Genomic DNA, 26,604 nt, shown 5'->3' with positions numbered 1-26,604 from the left:
GAAATCCTGATTCATTCTAATACCTGCACAGGTGCGAAAGCGGGGCAGTTGTCCTTGCGATCAATTAACCTAACTGCCATATTGTAATTCTGTACGTAAGCTATATGAACAAACCAGCCATCCTGGAGTGAAAATAATGTCTTTATCCAAATGCAATTAAAATCGCCGCTGGCTTGTAAAAGCCTAAGATTTTTCAATTTGCTCTGTAACCACGCGTTGTTTGTCCGACTTGTACATCGGCGTATTTCATTTGCTCTTCTGTCCCAGCACAAAAATCCTGTCATTTTCAAACGTAAGTTCCCAAATAGGTCCACACATAGTCTTCATTCTCTTTTTAAATGAATTACAAGTAACTTCAGTAAAGTCCGTCTGCGGCAACAAAACCAAGTTTCCGACCAATCAACCACCGATAAATTAGTCCCAATATTTGAAACAGAATTTAACCTTTTGTTGACTGCTAAATTTCTGCCGGTCCTTGCCAGCAGAGTGATTCTTGGTACCGAGCCCCACGGGACCCACGACCATATTCTTTTCTTTGACGGCCGTGGAAGTCTTCAGCATTCTCTCATTTAACCCTTTAAAGACTCGGTTTCTCACAACTAGTGTATGAGAATTCAGTTCGTACCTCAAAGGATGCACATTACGTCTTCGATACAGATACGAACCGGATAATCCTGTTCGGGGAGATAATCGTTGCTTACTGTGAGTACCATACGAAACACAAATACACTCTTGTCTGCAGAATGCAGAGTTTTTGTATGTCAGTGCAGGTGGTAAATATAGTAACCACTGGGATTTAAGGAGGCAAATCTTAGCAACTGCTTTGAATGGCTGTCAATTCAATGAAGCCGAGGAACCGTGGAGCCGAATGGAGAAGGCTGTGTAGTTCCATTACCGAAAGCTGTTTGAACCATCAAATGCTGCACTCCAATGGCGTACAGAGTGAGCTGTCAAATGACTTCGTTTGCATGGAACACGTACTGGCCAGCACGAAATCTACCCTGTCAAACAAAGAGATTTGGAGAAAGGCAGAGTTTCTGAACCATGTTACATACAAAATGTATTCAAAAGCGCCCAGCAGGGGGGGGCATCTAGTCATAAGGATGGGCAACCTTTAACAGTAAAGTGGCACAAGATGGTCTTCACCGTTCGTCAACAAACTGGTGGCGGGGAGGGAACTCACAAATAACGGAGAAAAATTAATTCAACAGAATTCCCTCCATCTCACGTCTCTTCTTCTTCTTCTTCTTCTTCTTCTTCTTCTTCTTCCTATTTTCATAACCTTCGTCGTGAACACCGTCACCACCACCGTTTTCTTCCTACTGTCCTTTCTTTCTCTCCAAACTTTCATCATATGCATCATCACTACTGCCACCACCTCCTCTAAGTATGCCAAAGACAAACTGCAAATTGCCATGGTAGGCTCTAGGTGGGTCTACAGCAGGCATGTCAAACTCAACTTGTACCGAGGGCCACCTCAGCCCTATAAATAATAGTCCAGGGCCGCACTTCAAAATAGAAATATACATTAGATTTTGACACAAGGAACTTTAATTCTATTTATTATTTAGGAATAATTTCAATATAATTACCTAAAGTCACATATCTTACAGTTTTAAAAAGCAAGAGAATGCCATTTTTGACAAGTATCAAACAGCTTTTCAATATGTAAAAACAGAGATTACACAATAAATTATGTTAGAAATAGCAAAACATTTAATTTCCTGCAGCCTGCTAATTTATGTCTGCGTGAGACTTCTTGTCTTCTGGTCTGTTGGAAAATTGTCTTTACAAAAAAATATTTCTACTAAAATTTTAATATTTATTTTAATATCAATTAGCTCTAAAAGTTGAGGGGCCGCACTTTGTGGCTATGGCGGCCGCATGTTTGTCACGGCTGGTCTACATTCTTCTGCCATAGAGACGATAACTGAGAATTATTGTGTGTTCAGTGTAAAGTAAATGCGTGTAGGCTAAGGAAGGTTGTGCTATGAGTTCATCCCCAAGTTACATAACTCAATATTTATTGAAGGAACTTTGTTTTAATTAAACAGTACGCTTTCATGCGTTAAATGAGAATAAAATAAAAGCAACGATGAATTTCGGCAAAAATATGTCACCACGAGCAAAACTAACATATAATAGTACGGCATACTCTATTCTGAAACACAGGCCTGCTAACGAGGCATGGGTATTGAATAAAAAGAACATCGAAAATCAAGAACTGCAAAAATGAAGTTCGTACGACATTTATTGGGCATAGCAAGATTATGCCATGAACGAAAGCGACATTAACAAATATTTCAACTAATAAAAGTAGTCTCCTACATGGTAGCAAACTCGAAGGTTCAACAACGCTACTGAACACGATCTGGAGACACTCTCATCTTCACCTCGAAGGTTCAACAAAGCTACTGAACACTCCCATCTTCACTATCAGTCTTAATGTTATCCTTCCATATTCTTCCAGACATTCATGAAGTTGCTCATTAAGCCTACTATAGAATATCCTAAAGGACCGTTTACTTCATCTTTCTTAGGGCAGGATGAACAGAACTGGCTACAGAATGACACAGCAAGCATAACAATACACACCTCTGGGGAGCCACTCGGAACACCCTATGAAGAAAGGGAGGGATCTACTGTGACTGATGGATTTATGAACAAGCAATTAGGCCTAATCTTGCATAGAGCAGAATGGTGAAAACGGTAATTTCCCCTTTCAGTTGTCACATGAAGCATTCATAGGCCATTCTTCCTCTACAGGTCGCGTGACGCGAACAGAACGTAGACTGACCCCGCGTCACGCTGCGAAGTCAGAACTACACAGTCAGGTCAGCGAGAACTGTCCGGACAATGAGCCAAATTCATTAAAAAAAAAAACATGCAGGGAGAAGCTGGGGATTCTATTTGTACTGTAACTACTTTTGTGTGGGTGTGAGTTTTACGAGGACGCCGCTGTAAAAATAAAGTCGTAAAGTTCTTGCATGCAAAGTCAAGTGACGTGAATATATAAGGCAGGATTTATGGATTTACTACAGGTCTGTTGGAGAGAAGACATTTACTAGAGGCGGGTAAACTATTCCTTTGTGACCTCCTCTTGGAGCCAGGAGTCAGAGGCGATGTCCTTATTCTATTGTCACTTCAACTGTTGGCATGAAGTCTTTTTGCTTTCAATTTGCTAAGGCGTCTATGACAGCTAAGGACGTTACATGTTTGTTGCAGTGATATTGATGAATCTGATTTTCCATCAGTATGAAACGCCTCCGTCACACAAAAGTTTATAATTATTAAAACGCTCTAAAAGTACTGGACTTTTATGGTACCCGAAGGTTAATTAGAGCTTTTAAAAAAGTACACCGCTGACTCCTATCCTGAAGCAATTTGATTCCAACCCCATCCTCAGCGTATTCCTCAGACTCACATTATAGCAACATGCTTCCATTTACCACGGTTCTTACATGTGGTATTTCATCTTCAGTTTTTTGCATATCTCTTATTTCGCACCATGGGTGTCAAAATATTACGCCCTTCTTCAATTAATCATCACAGAACTATTAGGAAAAGAGCAAAACTCATCTTTTTTATCATTTTCTCATTTCTTATCTCCCACACACATTCGTCAGTCTCCATAATTCTCTGTCTCTCTCTTTCTCTGGTTCAACTGTCCTTAGAATGTCTTTTTCTGGCAGCCTGAATATGTTTTCAAGAAAACTGTCTTCTGAGTTATCTCCATGGGGCGTCATCTCTAACGAGGCAGAGTCTATCCTTTGTCAAAATCCCGTCATAGTCTCCGTCCACTGCACAGCTTGCTCTTTTCTTCCTACTTACATTTTACATGCATTGTACTCCTATATAAGGTTGATTCCCGCGCATATATATACACAAAACATACATGGCTACTGTCAATACTGGTTTATACAAAAGGTTATGCCTTACGTAACATAGAGATAATATTTATTATACTCCTGTCGACGACACAGCACTATTTCCACCAGGTTGAGTTGCTGCCTAGGACGATGTGTTTCCGTACAAGTGTGCCATCTTCAGGTCCGGATTTTAGTTAGTTATTCTATCCTTTACTTAGCGCATATTTTCCATGTAAACCGAGTGGATCCACCCGTGATATTTGCCACACACACACACACACACACACACACATATATATATATATATATATATAGGGTTCGTTTTTATCTATTGGTTAACAGTTCAGTTATTTTGCGAAAGTTGCAGATACTGAATGTGCAATAGCGAGCCTCAGGTAACCATTGGATAGGAGGCCGGGTGGGGCCCAGAACCGATATGGGCGATGCGCAGAATTTATTGTCCCTGCCTGGATGTGAACCCCGGCCGTCCAGCCCAGTAAGCTGTTGCTATACCGATTCAGCTATATGTTCCCTGCACAGGACCGAAAGTTATGCAAATTGGTGCTGGCGTAAACCAGTAAATCAGTGTCCAAAGTCCAGATTCCTGAGAAGGCCGCGCATCACACCTGCCACACGTTTCGTGACGAATCCATCACAGTCGGCTGCCATGTAACTGGCACACGTCAGTATGCACCTGTGGCCGGATTGTGGACATCGGCGTGCCCAATCGGTTTCATGGGGCGTCTCTCCGAGGGAAGGAACTGTAATTAACGAGCTGAAGGAAACATTGAAGACGCGAGTGCGTTNAGGCTATGTGTTCAGTCTATCTAATCATTCCATCCATTCAATTTAAACTATCCATCCAATCTAATCTACTTTACCTACCTACATACCTACCTTCCTATATCTATCTACCTATCTGTTCAACCATTTATCCCCATCTGCCCAAATATATATTAACATCTCTATCCAACCTATTGAAATTAATTTAATCTAATCCAGTATAACATCTGCCAATGCATCCACCCATTCGACCACATTTTCATTTTTGTTATCCCATGCCTGCAGGGCAAAATCATGACATAAATATAGGAAACGTGTTTTGAAAATGTGGCACAGTTCAGATATTTGGGAACGACGATAACAGATCAAAACCTGATTCAGGCGGAAATTAAGAGGAGACTGAACTCGGGTAATGCTTGCTACCATTCAGTTCAGAACCTTTTCTCTTCTCGTCTGCTGTCCAAAAACATAAAAATTAGAATACCCAAAACTATAATTTTGCCTGTGGTTCTGTAGGGGTGTGAAACTTGGTCTCTGACATTAAGGGAGGAACATAGACTGAGGGTGTTTGAGAACAGGGTGTTGAGGAGAATATTTGGACCGAAGAGAGATGAAGTGACAGGAGGTTGGAGAAAACTGCATAATGTGGAGCTTCATAACTTGTACTCTTCTCCAAGTATAATTACAATGATGAAGTCAAGGAGGATGAGGTGGGCAGGTCATGTAGCACGAATGGGGGAGACGAGGAATGCGTATAGGATAGTGGTGGGAAAGCCGGAAGGAAAGAGACCACAGGGAAGAGAAAGATGTAGGTGGGTGGGCAATACTAAAATGGATCTCAGAGAGATTAGATGCAGTGATATGGACTAGTTCTGGCTCAGGATATCGACCAGTGGAAGGCTCCTGGAATGAACCTTCGGGTTCCATAAAAAGCTGGGAAATTCTTGAGTGGTTGCACAATTGGTGGCTTCTCAAGAGTGGCTCAGCTCCTAGAGTGAGTTCGCCCATACATTTCCCATCTGGAGCATTCTTTCTCAGGCGGTTCCTAGAACAAAAGTATGCATTCAAGCGTACAATAGTACGCTTGCATCCTTGCATCCTTTTACAGTTTCCCCATTATTAGAGGTTCGTACATTTGTTCGTACATTCTACATAATCGTGACAACAAACTTTTCCAGATAGAAATGATTTTCATATATGGGCTTACTATACGCCTATATCAAACCATCCCAGGTAATACACGGCAAATTTGAACCTTTAAATTACACGTAGTAGAGGCATAAGAACGTACTTGTGTTCTGGAAGGGAAGAAAGAGCCAAGAGCCACGGAAACCCAAACTAATGCTATGACGGCTCGAGATGAGCTGCTGAACATCTGCTTTTGTGGTGGCGTGGCATGATAACAAGTACATTTTACTATAATTCTTGATATCCAAACTAATGCTATGACGGCTCGAGATGAGCTGCTGAACATCTGCTTTTGTGGTGGCGTGGCATGATAACAAGTACATTTTACTATAATTCTTGATATCTCAGCCGGTCTCCGGGCCTAGAATGAATCCCAGGACCTCTCGTAAACAAAGGCGCCCTAACTACGTAATCAAGACATTCTAGCTCATGAATAACCTTACTTCTGTACAATGATTATCTAACAACATGCTAATCTAATTACCTAACTGCATCAAACTTCAGGAAATTATTCTCATGTGGAAGCTGATAGTAGCTCCGATAGTCAAGACTCACTGCCTCTTATGTACCCTGAAGGTTCAGCACTGTGTTCACAACATCCCGCAACTGTACTCAGTTTCATTTTGTCCGTGCCCTCGCAACCTGTTTCTCTTACCCTCATTAAGTCTACGGCGAAGAAATCGTGGAGGATGAAAGTAGGGCATGTAGCATGAATGAGAGCGTTACACAATTTTAATCAGGAGATATAAAAATCTGTTTAAGGCAGAAACGTCACAAAAACTGGGGTGCACCCACAGTAAAATTCATTAAATTTGATGAGTAAGGCAAAGTTTCCCCTGTGCTTAACTAATTAAGCACTACGCCATATAGGCGTGTGGGGGAGTGTAATCCACATATCTTGACCTTGGCACTAGCTGCAGGTGACTGGTCAGCTTAACGCCCCTGCCGCTTTAACCCCGGCACCCATTGGATAGGAAGCAGTTTGCTGAGTATGTATGGTTAATAAAAGAGTAAACCTAAATTTCATATGTTTTGATCTGCAATGTATTCATTTTCGAAATAAGGTAGAGCTAAGACCTAAGTCTCTATTAAGCGGCATCCGTAGTCTAGGGGTAACGTTCCCACCTCATGACTCAAGGTACGCGGGTGGAATTTTTAAGGGCGGAAAAATTCAGGGAACAAGTCCTCCGGGAGGAACTTTAAGCCGTGGGTCGCGTGTCGTAGCTTTACGGCAAGTAAAAGAACCTCATGTCCCAAGGGGACCACTGAGCCAAATTGATCGGACATTTCCCGCCCAACAGTAGTCTCTAACGCCTGATAGATGGGGGAAGCATCGAGAGATACCGCTGAGCCAGTAGAGGCCGAACTCGCTGGCTGAGTCGGGACTGATGGCACGCACCAGTATCGGTAGGTTATAGAGACTGGTAGAATATCACAGAGGGGGCGTACAATAGACCACTGGTCGCGATGCATGGGGAAACCCACCCCTCCAATAATAATAATAAGTCTCTATTAAGTTCTTACACCAGGACATGGAGAGACCACGCAATACAGTATAAGCGACGGAATATTTCAAAATCAGAATGGGTTTCAGCCACGTCCTTTTCCATTACGCACATCACGTTGTCGTTAATGCTACATAACTTACGGGTCGCTCATAATCTTTCCGTGGGTACTGGAAACGTGCGTACAATATGAATATGCTCAGAGGAGTGAGTGGGAAGTACGGTTGTATGAAGCATCTACGGACGTTCTGACCTCTTCTAAGTGAAACCACAAAATATGCATAGAGACTAAGATTATTCGGCTACGCCCCCTCTGTGATATTCTACCAGTCTGTATACCCTACCGATACTGGTTCGTGCCATCAGTCCCGACTCAGCCAGCGAGTTCGGCCTCTACTGGCTCAGCGGTATCTCTCGATGCTTCCCCCATCTATCAGGTGTTAGAGACTACTGTTGGGCGGGAAATGTCCGATCAATTTGGCTCAGTGGTCCCCTTGGGACATGAGGTTCTTTTACGTGCCGTAAAGCTACGACACGCGACCCACGGCTTAAAGTTCCTCCCGGAGGACTTGTTCCCTGAATTTTTCCGCCCTTAAAAATTCCACCCCTTTAGCTTAAATCTTAGTTAGTAGTTTAGTTTTAAGTTTAGCTTAAGTTTCTCCCCTTCTCCCACCAGGCCCCAACCTATTCTTATACGGAGGGGAACTAATGAGCTCCCCTCCACACGTCATTTCACACAACTCACAACAATTTGCTAAATGTATTTATACAGATTGCAAATAAATGGGGATCTCAAAAAAAAATTGTTAATGTTGTGGTAACGCGTCCAACACACGAGTAGAAGCAAATATACAGAACATCGTCCTATAAGATACAAGTGGAACTGATTGAAATTGTAACGAACTGACAAGCTGCAGGGGTGTCCAAACAAAGGCACTATTTAGAGAAGTGTTGGTACTCTTCAACCATCCGCAAGTGTTACTAGATAGAGAGGGCGGGACACGTAGTACGTATAGGAGAGACAAGAATTGCATACAAAATACTAATAGAATAACCTGTGTGGAAGTGAACACTTCGGGGACTAGGCGTAGATGCACGAATGACATTAAAAAGGCAAGCTTATCCACGTCGTCACGAAGACATATGGAGGAATACATTAACACCGGCATTGGGTGCGGGGTGTGAAGACGGGCACCCAGTGGGCAGGAGGCTGATCTGAACGCAGTCTTCGAAACTCAAACCGCGATTCTTCCGGTCTTCGAGCCGTACAAAACAAACAAACACCGTGGTATTTAGTCTGCAAGGAAACTATATCGACCGAGCGACTGCCGCTTGTCAGAGAAGTTAGTGCCAACTTTAGCGGATAGAGAGTGTCGCGTGGTCAGCGCAACAAATCCCCACGGCCGTTAATTTCGGTTTCCTAGACCGGAGCAGCTATTTCCTTGAAACAGCTCCTCAATTATCCTCACGAGGGTAAGTGTACCCCGTTCCAGACTCACTACTTCTCAGAAAACCTAGTAGCGCCGAGAATCGAACCCCGTCATCTGGATCTGTAGCCAGGACTCTGATCACTAGACCACAAAAGCGGTCCTTCCAGCCGTAACCCAGCTTTAAATAAATGTAGCGTATTGGTTTTATATTCATCCGGCTCAGGAAACGGTCTAGTGTCGGACTCTTCTAACATAACAATGAACAGCAAGATCTTCTGGGATGCGACGCAGTGTAGGCCGAAGTACCCCGACGTTTCGGAGGAACGCACTGCCTTCATTTTTACGGTTGTAGAATAAGCCAAACTAGCAGAGCCATAACCGGCTGAGCGACTACTAGCTGCTCTCGAGCAGTCTAAGGCACGGGGCTATAACAGTAATAAGTACGGAGTTTATGAGACACCGGGTATGTCTGGTGGTGGGGGTCACGTCGGCCCGCGTTATTGCAGTCATGATTTACGGTCTAGGCTCTACAGACTGCCACCTACAGTTGCTGGCAAACAAGGATTAGCCAACTGCTACCACACCACGAACCGGATGTTCGCTGCCTGTGTACACTTACACACGGCGTATCATTACAGGCGATATGTACGCAGACTGCAACAGCACGGTTTCAGAACACGGCGGTTTCTGGATTTACAAGAAAGTGATATCCACTGACAAATGTTGCAAAAGCGATAAAAACAAAACCAAAGCTTTTCATAGGGAAAAAAGGGTAAACATAGATGGAGAATCGAAAAGCAGTAAAAGCTGTACTCCAAATTCGAGGACACGTAGCTGCTTGTCCAACTCGTTTGCATTGCTGTTCTGCACCTGGGAGGTCAATGACACTGAGCACATGTATTGCAGCTACAAATTTCCTTTTGCTAAGCAAATCATATTGCATACACTACACAGTGTAAGAAATTAGTTTCCATTTATTATGCTAAATATTCATCACATCGAAACATGTTTCATTAGGCACACTTTGATAACGGGGTACGCGGTAGCGTAGTTGGTTGAAGCACTATGCTACAGGCCGGAAGGTCGCGGGTTCGATGCGGTCATAGGATTTCTTTCAATTTACCTAATCCTTAGAGCCGCACTATTGCCCTGGGGTCGACTCAGCCTCTAACAGAAATGAGTGGGTACCAGGAAACTTCCTGGGGGGTAAAAGGCAGCCGGCGGGTAAGGCTAGCAACCTGACCGCCATCTGAGCCGATTGTCTACAAAATGTGGGAGCCTCGACCTCTCACAACCCTATGGGCCTTCACGGCGGGTTACGGGGATAGCTTTATCTTTACCTTTAGGTACATTTCGATGATATATCCTGCACATATTGGTACGTGCAACGCTATGTATTAGCACGCTCAGCGATAAGACATCTTTGGGAAGAAAGGCTGAAGTTCGACTTTAGCTTCACATAGAGCTGAGTCTAGATTACAAGCTGGCAAGCCACTATAATTTTGCCTCCTGTCTATTCGGTATAATCCATACAGCGAATACATCACAACCCAGCCCATCTTCAGGAAGTATAAGACAAACTGCAAACCCCATCAAATCTAAAAATATGAGAACAATTTCTATATATTGTGAATATTTAATTTAAAAAAAGATAAATAATTTCTGACAGTATCATAGCGGTACCTTTTGCGAGAGTACGTTTGCATCTCCAATAAATTAAGATCTCGTTTTGTCTCCGAGCCCCGTGGATAAGGACAGACCCGGGGCCTACCGCGACGTCGGGAATCAAACCCTGGGGACACAACACACAACACAACTGGTCGAAGGAACAAAGTTATAAGACCAGAAACTAGTTAGTTAGTTAGTTATTGGAGAGGGTGGGTTTCCCCATGCACTGAGACCTGTATTGGTCCATTGTGCTTCCCTCTATGATTTCTACCAGTCTCTATATCCTACCGGTACTGGTGCTTACCATCAGTTCCGCCCAGCCAGCGAGACCGGCTCTACTAGCTGAGAGGTATCTATAATGCTTCCCCCATCTACCAGAGGTATTAGAGACTGCTGTTGGGCGGGAAACGTCCGTTAATTTGGCTCGGTGACCTCCTTTGGAAATATGAGGTTCTTTTACTTGCCGTAAAGCTACGACACGGGACCCACGGCTTAAAAGTCCCTCCCGGAGGACTTGTTCCCTTAATTTTTCCGCCCTTAAATATTCGACGACCTCCGCCGGGTATTTGAACCCGCGTACTACGAGTCATGAGGTGGGAACGTTACCTCTAGACTACGGAGGCCGCTGAGACCAGAAACTAAGTATCCTAGCAAATAATTTTCCGACGTATTTCTGTTCTTCTCACATTCGCTTTGAGCAGATTCCATCTAACAGAAGCGACTGCACGTAAATTTTCACTCGACATTACGAGGACCAGAGAAGTTACCAAGTCAGGATTTCTTTAACCAAATTTAGTTTTACAAGTTTTACTTTAAACTCCTCAATCTAATTTGGGAGTTTGGCAACAAATTCCAGTACAATCGTCATGCATCTGTGGTTGACACAGAGCGGCTCTGAGTTTCTCAACTCTGCGGCAGGTGGATGGGGAGGAGGGGGGGGGGCTGACAACAGGTTGTTGTTGTCTTGTCAGTACTGCTCAGACGAGCAATCTGCATACTGCTGGGGCCGGTTAGAAATGGGGATCGGGGATTGGTAAGCTCCGCGTTTGCTAACCCTGACGTCGCCTGCAAACAAGTTCGTGGCTTGGCGGCTTGCACAAAGGGGTTTGATTTGGTACCAACGCCGGACACCTGTGAGACAGGGTCAGGATCCAGCCTGCAAGGTCACAGTGGGCAGCGGGTGAACAAGTTACCATTCCAATTATCTAGTACTGAAGTAAAGGTGCCATGTTGGCGATCCACCCATGCTTAACCTCTGCACTATGCCTGTCACGACAGCCGGCATATCGAGAAATTAGAACTGCCAATTCCAGGCTTCTGATGACCTCCATAAACAGCCATATTATGTCATTAACACTTTGGCGCAGAGTAGAAAGAAACCCAAAACTTACCGTTCGATTATTCACAGAAATGTAAGCGTAGACAGCTGACTTCAGCCACACATACAAACCGAGTTTCACTAAGATCCATTTGCATACTATTCTCCCGGAGATATTTCAAGGAAATAGCGGCTCCGGTCTAGAAAACCGAGATTAACGGCCGTGGGAATCCGTTGCGCCGACCACGCGACACCCTCTATCCACTAAAGTTGGCACTAACTTCGTCGACAAGCGGCGGTCGCTCGGTCGGTATAGTTCGCTTGCGGACTACAGGCCATAGCATTTTTTTTTATCGTTAGTCTTCAAAGTGACCTCTTCCGTTGATGGGTTTTATCTCATAAAACATAAGACACTAAATCTAGAAGTTTATAGAGGAAAAGCAAAAAGAAAAGCTCCGTGGCCCGTAGTCCGCAAGCGAAGAAGTTGGCCTCGACACTAGATGGAGGTGAGTGATCAGCTTCACGCCCCCGGAAAAAGAACTCCGGCACCAATTTGATACGGGGCTTTGGTGAGCCCCAAAGCCTGTCTGGACGCTCTGAGAATCGAACCCCAACCGTCCAGCCCGTCGTTATACTAAAGTATCCCGGATCTCCGTCGTGAGATAAGAAATTGTTTATTTATTTATATGAATGTTTTTATTGTAAAGTGGACTGTTTATTGAGACAGCCAATAACGTAACAACAGTTGGCTGCAAGGAGCGTCAAATGGATACTAAAATATGTTTTCTCCCTTACTACGGCCAGGACCCGGCGCGACAGCACACACGAACTAAGTGTCCGCCTGAGGGGTAAGATTTTAAAGGATGCATATTATATCGATTAACAGTTATTTGGAAATACTCATAAACATCGTTAGGCTCCCAATCAGCTGTCGTTTTCAATTTCGGAAACGAGTCTAGAATGAAAGAGAGACAATACAAGCAGATGGTGTAAAAATAATTGAAGAGTACTGAAATTCAACCGACGTTTCGGTGGAACATATCACCTCCATCGCCTGGCTTGCCACCTGCTTTCAAGCTGGTACTCTGAAGATGAAGGTGATCTGTTCCTCCAAAAGCGTCGGTTCACTTGCAACGGACTACACGGCATTGTGTCTCAGAAGATATTAAGGTAAGGCTGTCCCTGTAACAGGCCGTGGAGGCTCATGGGGTTGTGAGAGGTCCAAACTCCCACATTTTCTAGAAAATCGCCTCACAGATGGCGATGAGGTTGTCAGCCTTACGCGGCGGCCGCCCTTTACACCACAGGAAGATTCCAAGTACTCATTTCTGTTTGAGGCTGAGTCGAGTCCAGGGCCATAGTGCGGCTGGAAGGATTACGTCAATTGAAAAATGCAATGACCTCGTCGGGAATCGAACCCGGGACCTTCCAGTCTCCCCGCTTTTAGAGCCTCGGAGCCTACATGACATATTTAACCAGTCTCAGCATTTTTCTTACCTTCGATTTACTTCACAGGAAACTACGTAGATTTTCTCATCTGTTGATTTATAGTAACTTTTACTGCATATTGTTAGGTCGCCTCATGCGTTTACTCTGCCCATAACGCTCTCCATCCTACCTCCGCCTTCCTTTTTGGTCTTCTTTTATCTCTCTTCCAATCATTTTCAAGCATGAATTTATGATCACCTTCTTAGAAGCACGTCTGAATCACCCGCTGGGAGGTGGACCAGCCTTCAACACAACAAATATGGTGTTTCGTTTTATTATTTAAATTATTCAAATGTTCCTGTCTCCTGAATAGTTGTGCTTGTTAGGAACATCATGGTTATAACACGCAGCCATCAGAACAGAATTAATGGTGAAACATTCTGCTTGAAAGTAATGTGTTTCTTTACCTCTGCAGATATCAAATGTTGTACCATAGCTCACACCCTTCGTGCGAACCGCCAACACACAAACTTCAAGGCCTACGCAGTTTTCACGACTTATGAACGTTTTTTGTTGATGTCTAACGAAATGCAATGGAAAACAATTTTTGACTATCCTAATCTTCAGAGCGGCTATTTTCCAGCAGAGGAACTAAAACTATGGTAGAACCGGAACGATCAACAACGCAAATATGAAAATTAGCAACTGCACACGACCCTGAGCTAGTTCCAGCCACTTCCCATGCTCAACACTTCATCTTAACGTTACCTTCTCGCCTTCTCGAGTCTAGTCTCTACACGGAGATGTACCAAAACTACATTCCCGGTCCGTTAGAACATTCTACACTTTATCATCTCAATAATAATAATAAGAATCACGTCCTACTGTAACACTGCAAATTGCTCGCTTACTCTATCCGTCTGAAGCCCAAATATTTCCCTCACAACTTTGTTTTTAAACATATATATAGTAGTTATGTTAAACCGTCACAACAAATGTATACTCGCATTTAATGTTTACAATTAAACCTTTATTTTGTTTTTAAATATTATACTGCATCATTCTGTTGCACTGCGTATTCTAACTGTCCCTGTACAACTTCGCTGATATATTTAAACTCACACTTCAAAAGTATTCGTCTCTTACTAGCAGTATTCCTAATATTAATTAGTGCTGGTTAGCTACACGCAGCACCAAGTAGAAACCGACACCCAAACAAAATATACACCTGACCCACAACACGTGAATACAAGATAATTTTAAAATAAAATATTTTTATAAATATTTTACACCTTAAAATGCAAAGCGTAGCTGCTCTACAACTTGTACATCTGATGATAGTCAGATGAGCCGAAACCTGTAGTGTTTGAATAACAGAACGATAGAGTGCTTTTGAAATGTGAATTTTAAGGGCCGCGCCATAGCTCAAGCGGTTAGTCCCTGGCTTCCCACGGCGGCGGCCCGGGTTCGATCCCGGGTCTGGTCAAGTGGAATTCGTGGTGGACAAAGTGGCGCTGGGGTAGGTTCTCTCCGAATACTTCGGTTTCCCCTGCCAATCTTCATTCCACCAACTGCTCCACAATCACCCTCACCTATCATCTGGGGCTGGTACAATAGGCCAGAAGTGGCCGCAGTACAAGGGACTTAGTCCCAGGCCACTAGCAATAAAAAAAATGTGAATTTGAATACACTGACGAAGTTGCATAAGGACGGTCAAAAGTGCCAATGCGAATTTGTGTTCTCTGTGAAAGACCAAGCTCCATATTTCTGTACAAAGTATCCAAACCTTTGGCGTTGTGGAAAGGATCATTGAACCGATTAACAATAAGTATCTCCAGATTTCATTCTTCTCCTAATTTCTTCACGGCGGTCATCATCTTCGGATTCCATAAAATCATGCACATGACTGACTATCAGCTTAACGGGGTCTCTGCTCTATGGAATGAGTGAATTGGCGAATATATGAACAGAAAGGGCAGTTTGGAACGCAATATAGATGAGAACTCCGTGGCCTAGACCAAGCGACCGCCACTTGTCGGCGAAGTTAGTGCCAACTTTAGCGGACAGAGGGTGTCGCGTGGTCAGCGGAACGAATCCCCACGGCCCTTAATCTCGGCTTTATAGACGGGAGCCGCTATTTCCTTGAAATAACTCCTCAGTTATCCTCACGAGGCTGGGTGGACCCCGTTCCAGCCCACTACTTCTCAGAAAATCTGGCAGAGCCGGGAATCGAACCCGGATCCGTAGCCAGGAACTCTGACCACTAGGCCACAGAGGCGGTCTACAGATGAGAACACACTAAAGAAATGAGTGCGCGTTACCTTTACACTCTTGCTGTGGCTGCATACAGCTCTATAAATGTCATAGCATGCAAGCACAGACTTGCCGGCTGATGATGTGCAGAGACTTTGCACACAATATTCTTCACGCTATTACTGACCGTGGCTATAAACGGATTCACTGTAGTAATGCCGGTAATTAGCATACGTCAGCAACCTCACACCTCAAAACCATGCCTTGCGGTGTAAGATCGTCGGCTTTCTCTGAACGACATCAGGGTGTATACTACAGTTAACTGGCCTGAGAACTATTAACTCATCACTCCACAGAGAGAACAATGGATGTTGAAACACACCCACGGTTAAACACAACGCCTCCAAACTTCAGACAACGAATCGCGTCGCACTTTCTTTGGAGAGTTGCCATGCCCATGTCTCTGACTTGACGTTCTTTACGCTGCTGGGTAACTACAGTATTTCTATCCTGCCCTGTCACGAGCAAGGACAGCTAGAAGACTGCCGAAATTCGAACCCCGTATCTCCCCTACTTAGCTCAGACAGTTAGTTCGGGCCGAGTTTCGTAACGTAGATTTAACAATCTCTTCAGCCAGGCGAAGAACACTCGACATCAGTAGACTATCTCGCAATTCTATAAACTTTCCATTAATGAATTTTCGCGTTAAGGCATTTGAAAAATTAACCGGCCTACCGCTTCTTCTGTACCCATACTGAATTTCTGCCATAAACTTCTATCGCATAATCACAGGCAACGCTAAATATCGTGGCTTAGGCAGTCTTCTCTTTTCGCTACTGTTCCCTTATCGTGCGTAACCACTTTATTCGTTCTAATTATTACTGTAAGGTCGCCATATTTCGAATACTTAAGGCAGAAGCCACTTTTCTTTTTCTTGTTGTCATACTCTTGAACCATTAGTACGCTGTTGCGTTCAAGTAGCTTAGTATGTCTAGTATCAGAGTTGTTACTTATCATAACCTCAAATGCAGCACATATTAAAAAATTAAGCTAAAAATTTGTAAAGTAAGAGTCTGCGAAAATAGTAGCCAAATTTTGGATAGGGGTGGTTCCTTACTTAGGATAGGTAGCATACTTTTATTAGCTAGTTACAGTAGCCGACGGGTCTGAGGCATGAACTGTCTTCGCTCGCTTGATCGCTGGGATCGTGGGTTCGAATCCCACTCAAGGCATGGATGTTTGGTGTGTGTATGCGTTTATTCTGTGTTTGTGCTGTCATGTGTTTATGTAGCAGCTGATCACTCGTCCAAGGAGTCCTGCCGTCTGTCAAAAATGATTACGGAGCTGAATAAGAGGCCAGGGCCTGAATGAACTGGAAGAGCCATGGAAAAATACATATAATAAATGTCATTCATAAAAGGAACCATAATAAAGTAAAAGGAACAAGAGACACATAGGCCTACAATATGTAAAATAGCCTTGCTTTTTATAGAGAAGGAACGGTCATGTTTGAAAAACATTAATTACATGATTATGCGCAATTAAGCATATAGTTTTCAACAGAAGTTAACGTCAAGTTGTGTCCTTATAATAAAGAAAACAATTTCGAGTCACGGTGCAAATTCGACTGCTTATCGAGAGCAACGCTCGCACCAGTAGGTCTTTCAGGAAACCCACAGCCTGCATTGCACTTCTCATGGGGTCCACGGTCCATTCTCTTGTTTTGCTAAGACACTTAGAACGAATAAAACACGAAGACTGTACGAAATAGGGTTGCCTAATTTCGATTACTCGAAAGTCGCAACCATGTTAAGTATCCGAAATTAGGCAACCGAGTACTAATCAAAACGTGGCAGAATAACGGGGAACTGAAGCTTTTGGAAGTGATGCAAACGCATGATATACATGTTAAAATGTTTATAATTAACTTCATATAAACAATGTGCAAGTTCAAACTCACGTGTGTTTGCAACATCTTAGTTCTGTAAGCGAAAATATTACATCAGAATTGCCACAAACTCATACACTGACAGTAAAGCAACGCTGCTGCTGCTTCCATATTCAGTCTACCGCTGAAGATAAATTGGCTGGACAGAAGTGTAAGGTCCTGTGGCCCCCGCGTCAGAGCTGCCCTTCTTGAAAAACCACGCTATTAAAAATTAGGCGCCTCTCCGAAATATGGTGACTTCACCCTACAGCTCATTGTACACAATAATATGACCGCAATCTAAAAATTGAAACAATAATTTATTGACTTCTCAATTGTTAATCCTCAATTTTCTTTGCTATTTCGAAAGTCGTCTGTAACATAAGCCTATTCGGCCTTGAAACAAGCCAAAGCAGCCTCCTATACGGCAGGCGCAAACAAACAGATTGGTGGGCAACACTCATTCCCCGTGGAACCAGAGAAGGCTAGAAGGGTGAGCCGTTCAGATAACGTACCCCTCGGCTTCGCTGCACAAGTATTGTACGCGCTACCAATGCTCAGGAGCTTCGGCAGCTGATAGTTGTTAGGCTATCCCTGTAAGAGGCCGTGAAGGCCCATAGGGATGTGAGACGTCGAGGCTCCCACATTATCTAGACAATCGACTCAAAGATGGCGGTAAGGTTATCAGCCTTACGCGCCGGCCGCGCTTTACTCCCCAGGAAAATAATTTCATTAATTCCTGGTACTCATTTCTGTTAGAGGCTGAGTCGACCCCGGGGCCATAGTGCGTCCGGAAGGATTAGGTCAAGTGAAAAAAAAAAAATCAATGACCTCATCGGGACTTAAACCCGCGACCTTCCGGCTAGTAGCATAGTGCCTCAACCAAATATATAAAGGTACATAAGTTACGCAGTCTACACAACAATATTCTGTATTTGAAAACAGAGAAGACACTACTGTATCAACATTTGCTTTTATTTTGTTTTACAAACGCAACATGGTTCGACCCTTATACCGGGCCATCATCAGGCGACCGATACGTGTTGACGTAAGACGTTACTAAGGTCATGACTACACGACCTACCCCGTGTGAGAAGGTTCCGATATGCGGGAGCCCCACGCTATCGTCGCTTCCGCCGTCGCAGGGTTTCTTCGCAGAAAACATTTCTATTCCATTTTTGTACAATTTAACTTTCATGTTTTAATATTTAGTATATACGTGTAATTTTAACCTTTATATCTTTAATTTTAAATTTTCTTATCTAGGCTTTTTTAAATTTTAATTTTGACGAAAAAAGACTCAATTTATGAATTTATGCATTTAAGTAATTTCAAGACATAATAAGGATCCTTACTTGAAGAATTAGGTAAAAATTAATTTCAATTCAATAGCTGAAGCTTGAACATTGTGGGCTTGATGATGACCCGGTGTAAGGGTCGAAACATGTTGAGTTTGCAAAATCAAATGTTGATACAGCAGTGTCTTCTTTATTTTTAAATGCAGAATATTGTTGTGTAGACTGCATACCTTATGTATATACTTTCATATACCTTATTCATCCAACGATACCAAAACAAATTACTAAGACACACAGCAGATGCGCCCTGGTATGTACGCAACAGGGACCTCCATCGAGGCCTCGGTGTCGAAACGGTCGCATCCATTGCAAGATACGCCACCTCACACGAAAACCGACTTCTACAACACGTCAATGAAGAAGCGTCCTGGCTCCTAAATGTGGGAAACCTAACCAGGCGACTCTTACGGACCAAACCTTACGAACTACCCAAGCAGCCCGACAGCTATGGGATCCGATGGGCGAACTTAACTTAACATAATCTTAGTAAATTAGTGTCAAATTAAAACAGGTTGTTAGTTCAAGCGAACTGGTCTTTGTAACATTTTGCTTACATCTTGTAGCAGCCAATAAAAAAAACTTATTCATAACACACAACAGGATGCATACTATTAAGAGTTGTTACGCTGTTCGGTGAAATTCTCCGCCTTTCACTGAATCCAATAGTTCAACACAGTGTTCAAAAGTCTTGACACCAAGCCCTATCCTGAGCCAAATGATTCCAGTCCACATCCCCTGTCTCATACACTTAACGGTAAAAAGGTAAAGTTATCCCTGTGCTTAATTAATTAAGCACTATGCCATAAAGACGCATGGGGGAGTGGATGTATAGACCCATTCTTGACCTCGGCAATACTTGGATGTGACTGGTCAGCTTCATGCTCCGGCCGCTTTACCCCCAGGAATAGAACCTCCGATACCCATTGGATAGGAGGCTGGGTGAGCCCCAGAGCCGGTCTGGACGACCCGGAGAAGCGAAAATTTTTGCCCTCACCAGGTCTCGAAATGCGATCCCTTGGGTCGTCCAGCCAGTAGCCAGTCCCTATACCGACTGCGCTAACATACTTACGGCCCATTCTAATAGCATTCTTCCATCTACGTCTACAAGTCGCAAGAGTCGTGTGTATTTACTTTTCACTTGGGCCGCGCCATAGCTCAAGCGGTTAGTCGCTGGCTTCCCACCGCGGCGGCCCGGGTTCGACCCCGGGTCTGGTCAAGTGGCATTTGTGGTCGACGAAGTGGCGCTGTGGCGGGTTCTCTCCGAATACTTCGGTTTCCCCCACCAATTTTCATTCAACCAAATTCTCCATCATCATAATCACCCGGGGCAAGCTGCAATAGGCCAATCAGTGGCCGCCGTGCCGAGTGGACCCAGTTGGACTCCACCTCCCACTAAGTGAATTAAAAAAAAAATACTTTTCACTTCTATTGATCTGATGGAAGGTGGGCATTTTATTGACGTCAGCTGTTAGATTCAAACAGAATTCCATTTCCAGAGGGGCCTACATGTACCTATGCACGGTGAGCTAAGTGGGTAAGGCTTTACAATCTTCATGCATATGAGCAGCTTACCAGAAGTCCCTGATCGTGAGGGAAGGTTAACTTTCATGACGTAGCCTGCGTTTCTACAATATTACACCGGAATACTACAATGTACACGTCCCACGCCCCAACGTTGTCACGAACAGAGCAAAATCCTGCAGCCTTAAACCAGTAACTTACGACAACTGTTCACGACTTGCGTAAAATGAACGCATAATGGAATGCTCCTGTCTCTCCGGCCGCATGCTTCACACGAGAAACTATGAATGAAGATGACGTCATGTGTGGAGGTCTGCACGAAGTACGGGACGAATTTAATTACGTCTGAAACCCATTTTTTTTCCTTGGCACTATAGCCCCAGTGGGCCTAGGCCTACCTCCATGGACTTCTCCGTTCACTTCGGTTTTTCTAGATCTTAGACATACGGTAGGACTCCTTGGGCGGGTGATCAGTTCGTCGCAAAGCCTCTACCTGTACACAAACACAGAAAAACACACAAAAACATCCATGCCCTGAGTGGGATTCGAAAACACGATCCGGACTTCCGAGTGAGCGAAGACAGTGCACGCCTTGGACCGCTCGGCTACCGTGACCGGCTTGTCTGAAACCCATACTGGACTTATAACGGCTTACTTTATGAAAACGTTGTACTTGTCGATACGTGACGTAAAATACGGATTTCCCTACGACGTATAACTTGTATTTCATACATTTCTGGATATTCCTGGTACTAATTTTTGTTAGAGGCTGAGTCGACCCCAGGGCCATTGTGCGGCTGGAAGGATTAGGTCAATTAAAAAAATCCACCTCATCGGGACTGGAACCCGCGACCTTGTAGCATAATGCCTCACCCAACTACCCCACCGCGTACCCCAGGTAAATAGTCCACAGAATGAAGTACAAGGAAAAACTAATTATAATTCTGTGCAGTGCGATGCGTCTTGCATGTGGAACAAATTAACATCGCGGACAATGACGATACGTTTGAAAAAAACTGCGTTCTCGATTAAAGTACACCTCTCCATTGCTGTTTCGTAGTGACAGCAAGAGGTCGCCATGAGGCGGCGGTACAGAAGTCAACGTAGAGAAAACGAAGCACGCTATACGTTCATGTCCCGTCACTAATATCACAAGACTCATATTACAAAGCCACCGCTAATAAATCCCATGAGCATGTGGCAAAGTTCGAATGCTTCGAAACCATGGCAACAAGTCAAAATTACATATAGGAACTTAAGATCGGAGAGAACGTAAGGCGTAGAACATACTGAATTAATTTTACCCGTTGTTTCGTACAAGCGTGAAACTTGGTCGCTGTGGAAAAGACAAAGTTCTGATGCGTATACTTGAACCTATGTGAGAGGAAGCAATAAAGGGGAGAAAATTACATAATGAGGAACTTCATAATTTATATTTCTAATATTATTAAAGGCCGGTAACGGTAGCCGAGCGGTCTAAGGCATTTACTGTCTTCGCTCGCTTGGAAACCGGGATCGTGGGTTCGAATACCACTCACTCAGGGCATGGATGTTTAGTTTGTGTACAGGTAGAGGCCTTGCGACGAGCTGATNAAGAGGGGGGGGGGGGGGGGGGGGGGGGGGGAATGAAACAAATTTCAGTTGGAAAACCTGGAGGAAAGAGATGACTAAGCGTACGTGGAAATGTAATGTTAACAGTTTCCATGCTGAACTCTCTCTCTCTCTCTCTGCTTATTTAGAAGAGAGAATCGTCAAATGACATACCTGCGAACGTCTGTAACCTAACCTAACGTAACTGAGGCTAACTTAAGGGAACATAACTTTGCCTGAGTTAACAAAACTTAACCTAACCAAAGGAGCAAGGTAAGCTGAGATGATATAGCGATGCGCTGCTGGCTGGACGGCCGCGGTTCGATACCGGCCGGCGCAAGATATTTCATTTCTGTAATCCAGAGCGTTCAGAGCAGAAAGGGCTCTTTCCTGAGGAGTAAAGCCGTTGGGGCGTGCAGTTTACCGCTCGACCCATCTATTGGTGGAGCTCCACGCCCCGTACGTTTTTATGGTGAGGTACTTCATTAAGAAAGCATAGGATGCTCAAGGGCGTAAGGGTGCGTCTACAGCACGAAATGAGCGAAGACTGGACGTAAGGGAATACAGCGTGAAGACATGGGGTACATTCATGTAATCAGGATAAGCTTCAGTGCCGGGCTCTTCTGTTCCACTGTTCCACCATTTTTTACCTCGGCACTAGGTGGAGATGAGTGGTCAGCTTCACGCTACTGCCGCTTTACCCACGGGGAAAGAGTCTCCGGTACCTATTGGAAAGAAGGCTGGGTGGGCCCCAGAGTCGGTTTGGACGCTGTAGAGAAGAGAATATCTTTCACTACTGGGAATCGAACCCGGGACGTCCTGCCGGTAGTCCGTCGTTATACCAACTCCAAATTCTGCTATGTGGAATTATTAATTAATTAATTATTAATTAATTAATATTCCGTTCGTAAGAAAACTATGGTAGCACGTATTTTGAAAACGTATCGGATGAATCATGTCAGCTGACATTCTAACGGGTAGGCTGTAGTAGGCTGGTTCATGTGGGCCTACAGCTATTATTCTTGGCGTGCTCTGTAAATAGAATCATTATGTTTAGTGTGAGTTGTGCGGTCTGAGTCAGACAAGGTATAAACATTCCGGAGAAAATATTTGCTAACTGGTAACTCTAGACTCTACGTAAATGTGTGGTATTTTTAGCAAAGTCCTGAAATAAGGTACCACCAAGCTTCCTAGCTTCCTCCTTTGCTTCACAGACGGATGCTAGCCTCTACCTCTGCCTAGGTAGACGTCTACATGCAGGAAGAAGCGGGCAATTCTAAAAATTATACGGCAGAGACTTACACTTTTAAACAACACAATTCTATAGATTTGTCTGAAAATCTAATGCAGTATGAATGCACATGATACAATAAAGCTCCGCACATTGTAAACACAGGCACTAGACGGGTGAGCCCCCAGCCACTTTACCTTCGAGAGCAGAGCACCGTAGGATAAGACGAGTGGAACTCAGAGATCTGTCCGCGTCAGGAATCAAACCTTCGTAGTCCATTTGTTAAACTATTCTGACCCACGGATAATATGCATGAATATAATAATAATAATGCTTTGTTGATTTACATGCTGAACTACACAGCCTGGGAACCAATTACGGAGAGCACAGACACAAAACTGCAATATAAACATGCAGACGAGAACAGTCAAACAAGAGATACGCTAAATGAGGGTAATCTCAATTTAAACATAAGGTTGTATTTTAGCGTCCTGTTGCACTGATTTTCATCCATGATATGTACACAGTTGCCGTCTTGTAGTGCACTCAATTTCACCTGTTACTTCACGACATGTTTCGGCAACATAGTGCCATCATCAGGTGCCCTAATTACGCTAATCTATTTCATTGCTTGCCTTTATAAAATTATTTAAAAAGTGTAAGTTTTGAGGTTTTCACGGCGATGACTATGAAGAAATTCGTCTTCTGGGTTTTGGCGCCGTGTATTCTTCGTTTTGGCCGACGTTTCGGAGGAACGTATCGCCTCCATCTTCAGAGCAGGTGAATGGCTTGTGAATGCAGAGAGCAGTAGCGTAATTTATTTTATTTTTATTTTATTTAAAAAGTATTTAAAGAGTGCGTATTTGTCAACTATAATGAATTTACACACACACTAAAACTTGTTAAGATTATTCACCTTATGTGCCATAATTAAAACTTGTGTGTGGTTCTTCCACTATGGGGGTCGTTTTTCTTATATTCTGTGTAAACCGTGTCTTGTGATGTGTGTTCCCTTCTTAGCTGCGAGTGCTGTAACAGGTGAAATTGAGTGCACTACAAGACGGCAACTGTATACATATCATGGATTAAACATAAGTTATTAACAACAAAAATTATTATCATCATTTGCTCCATGTTTGCAGTGCTTGCATTAAAAAATCAAAATACATAAGAAACACAAGGAAATACAAAGGGGAAACGAAAAAGAGATGATTATGGCAATAACTACGATGACAACAGCGAAGATGACGACAGCAGCAGCAGCAGCAGCAGCAACAGCAACAGCAACAGCAACAGCAACAACAACAACAGACATTCATTTGCATCCTTAAGTGAAAGAACTTACACTTATGCAACAAACTAAGGATTTGTGTATACAGAACAGAATGTAGTATGTATAGTTCAATATTTCTAAAATTCCTTTGTACTACGTCGGCTCACTGTGAACCAGACTTACTGGTCTGTCCGTATTTACATCTCCTTTACGCGTGGAGTATGCAGAACATTTTGAGCAGACTGGAGCAATCGCCTGTCTCCCAACTGCTTGCCCCCCTGCTTCAGAGAATATGAATTATGGAACTAGGATGGGCGGAAGTCCATCGAATATCGCCTTGGTAGCCAGAGCATGATTTCCGCAATTAACAAAGCCCACTCAAGCGAGAAATAAAATATATGTTCATCTGAAGTAAATGTAAATGGCGATACGCAACTGACAAAGCTACCTCTTTCAGAACGAAATACCCGCGCCACCCGACACATTCAAGCACTTTTTAAGCATTATTTGCGTGTAATAAAAAAGAAACGCATAATTGGAAGATCAAGTGTCAATCAGCATGTTCCATCTCAAAAATACGGATCGGATAGCAGTTAGCCTAGAACTTTGGTACCAAAATTAGTAGGGCAAATTTTATTGTGGTTCGTAGGCCTGGGGGTCAAATATAAAGCCCGCTTCGTACGAAGTCCTTCTTCTTTGGGATTGGTTTCCTTCAGAGGGTTCCTAGGCCAAATTTCCATCTCTTTTGATTGTCTGATTCGTCCCCCCTCGTAGACTCTCTCCCTCCTTAGTTCCATTATTCACTCCAGATTCGATATGATCCGCCCCTTTTCCAGTGCCCTAATGCGCTCAGTTCCAATCGGTTATCGTCCATTCGACGAATGTGTCCGTACATTACAAAAACATTCCAAAGGGTTCTGACGGTGGTGCAACACATGTGATTACTGTGATTTGGAACCTGCGCATCCTTTAACATTCTAGGCAACACAACTGGACCCAGTGATTGAAGTTAAACTCTTTCTAACGGACTTAACTGAGTAAGCGCCTTCCACCCTTTCCCCTGGGGACGGCAGAGGATGCATTTCCCAAAACGATGGGGTTCTTTACTACACCAAGCGATGGGCAAAGAACAAGAATTGAGTAATCTCGCAATAAAGATACAATCTCACTATGTAGCGTGAACAGCTTTGCAACAATATAACCACAGGCCCATGAGTAACGCAACGGACTATACCGGCTTTCATTCGTCTTTCTGGCGTTGAGGAAAATATTTACGACACTAAACTAAGGTTATGATATACCGGGCCACTGCACGCGAACAGATAACTTTATACTAATAACAGTCCTGGTTCCAGATTTCACTGAAATAGTTTTTAACTACTAATGTGGATCTATGCCGGTTACAGTAGCCGAGCAGTCTAAGACATGAACTGTCTTCGCTCGCTCGACGGCTGGGATCATGGGTTCGAATCCCACTCAATGCATGGATATGTGGTATGTGTATGCGTTTATTCTGTTTGTGTTGTCCTGTGTCTAGGTAGCGGCCTTGCGACGGGCTGATCACTCGTACAAGAGTCCTACCCTCTGTGAAAAATGATTACGGAACTGAATAAGAGGCCAGGCCTGAAATGCGCTGGAAGAGCCATTGAAAAAAAGCGGAGTTTTTGACAGCTTCTGTGGTCTAGTGGTCAGAGTTCCTGGATATAGATCCAGAGGTCTCGGGTCCGATTTCCGGCTCTACCAGATTTCCTGAGAAGTAGTGGGTCTGGAACGGGGCCCACTCAGCCTCGTGATGATAACTGAGGAGCCATTGCAAGGAAACAGCGGCTCCTGTATAGAAAACCGAAATTAAGGGCCGTGTGGATCCGTTGCGCTGACCATGCGACACCCTCTAACCGCAAAAGTTAGCACAAATTTCGCCGACAAGTGGCGGTCGCTTGGTCGGTATAGTTCGCTTGCGGACTAAACCCACGGAGTTTCTTTTGGGTCTATACAGAGGCAAAAACTCATTCAGGATTTAAATATTACACTGTTGGAATGGCAAGCGGACAAGAAAACATAAATAAATAAAGACGATTGTTGATGTAGGGAGTTACTAGAGGGCAGCACATTTTAAATAAACGGAAAACCGAAAACATAATAGGCTGTTATATGGATTTCTAATTCTGTGTAAATATTCCATGCTCTAAAATTACGACGTAACAAACGAAGATTTAATCATGCATATTTCATCAATGACGTCGTTCTTATTCGACAACTGGT

At 43.7% G+C, this 26,604-nt stretch overlaps 1 protein-coding gene across 3 annotated transcripts in view; it reads right to left on the bottom strand.

Annotated features, from left to right (window-relative positions):
- LOC111867938 (tyrosine-protein kinase Dnt) overlaps positions 1–26,604 on the bottom strand; it is a 223,892-nt gene that overhangs the window by 130,197 nt on the left and 67,091 nt on the right. The window lies entirely within an intron of this gene.

The sequence above is a fragment of the Cryptotermes secundus genome, unplaced genomic scaffold (genome assembly GCF_002891405.2).
Source record: "Cryptotermes secundus unplaced genomic scaffold, Csec_1.0 scaffold267, whole genome shotgun sequence".
Lineage (NCBI taxonomy): Eukaryota > Metazoa > Arthropoda > Insecta > Blattodea > Kalotermitidae > Cryptotermes > Cryptotermes secundus.
Note: the sequence above shows the minus strand (reverse complement) of the source record. Positions and strands in the feature narration are given on the sequence as shown.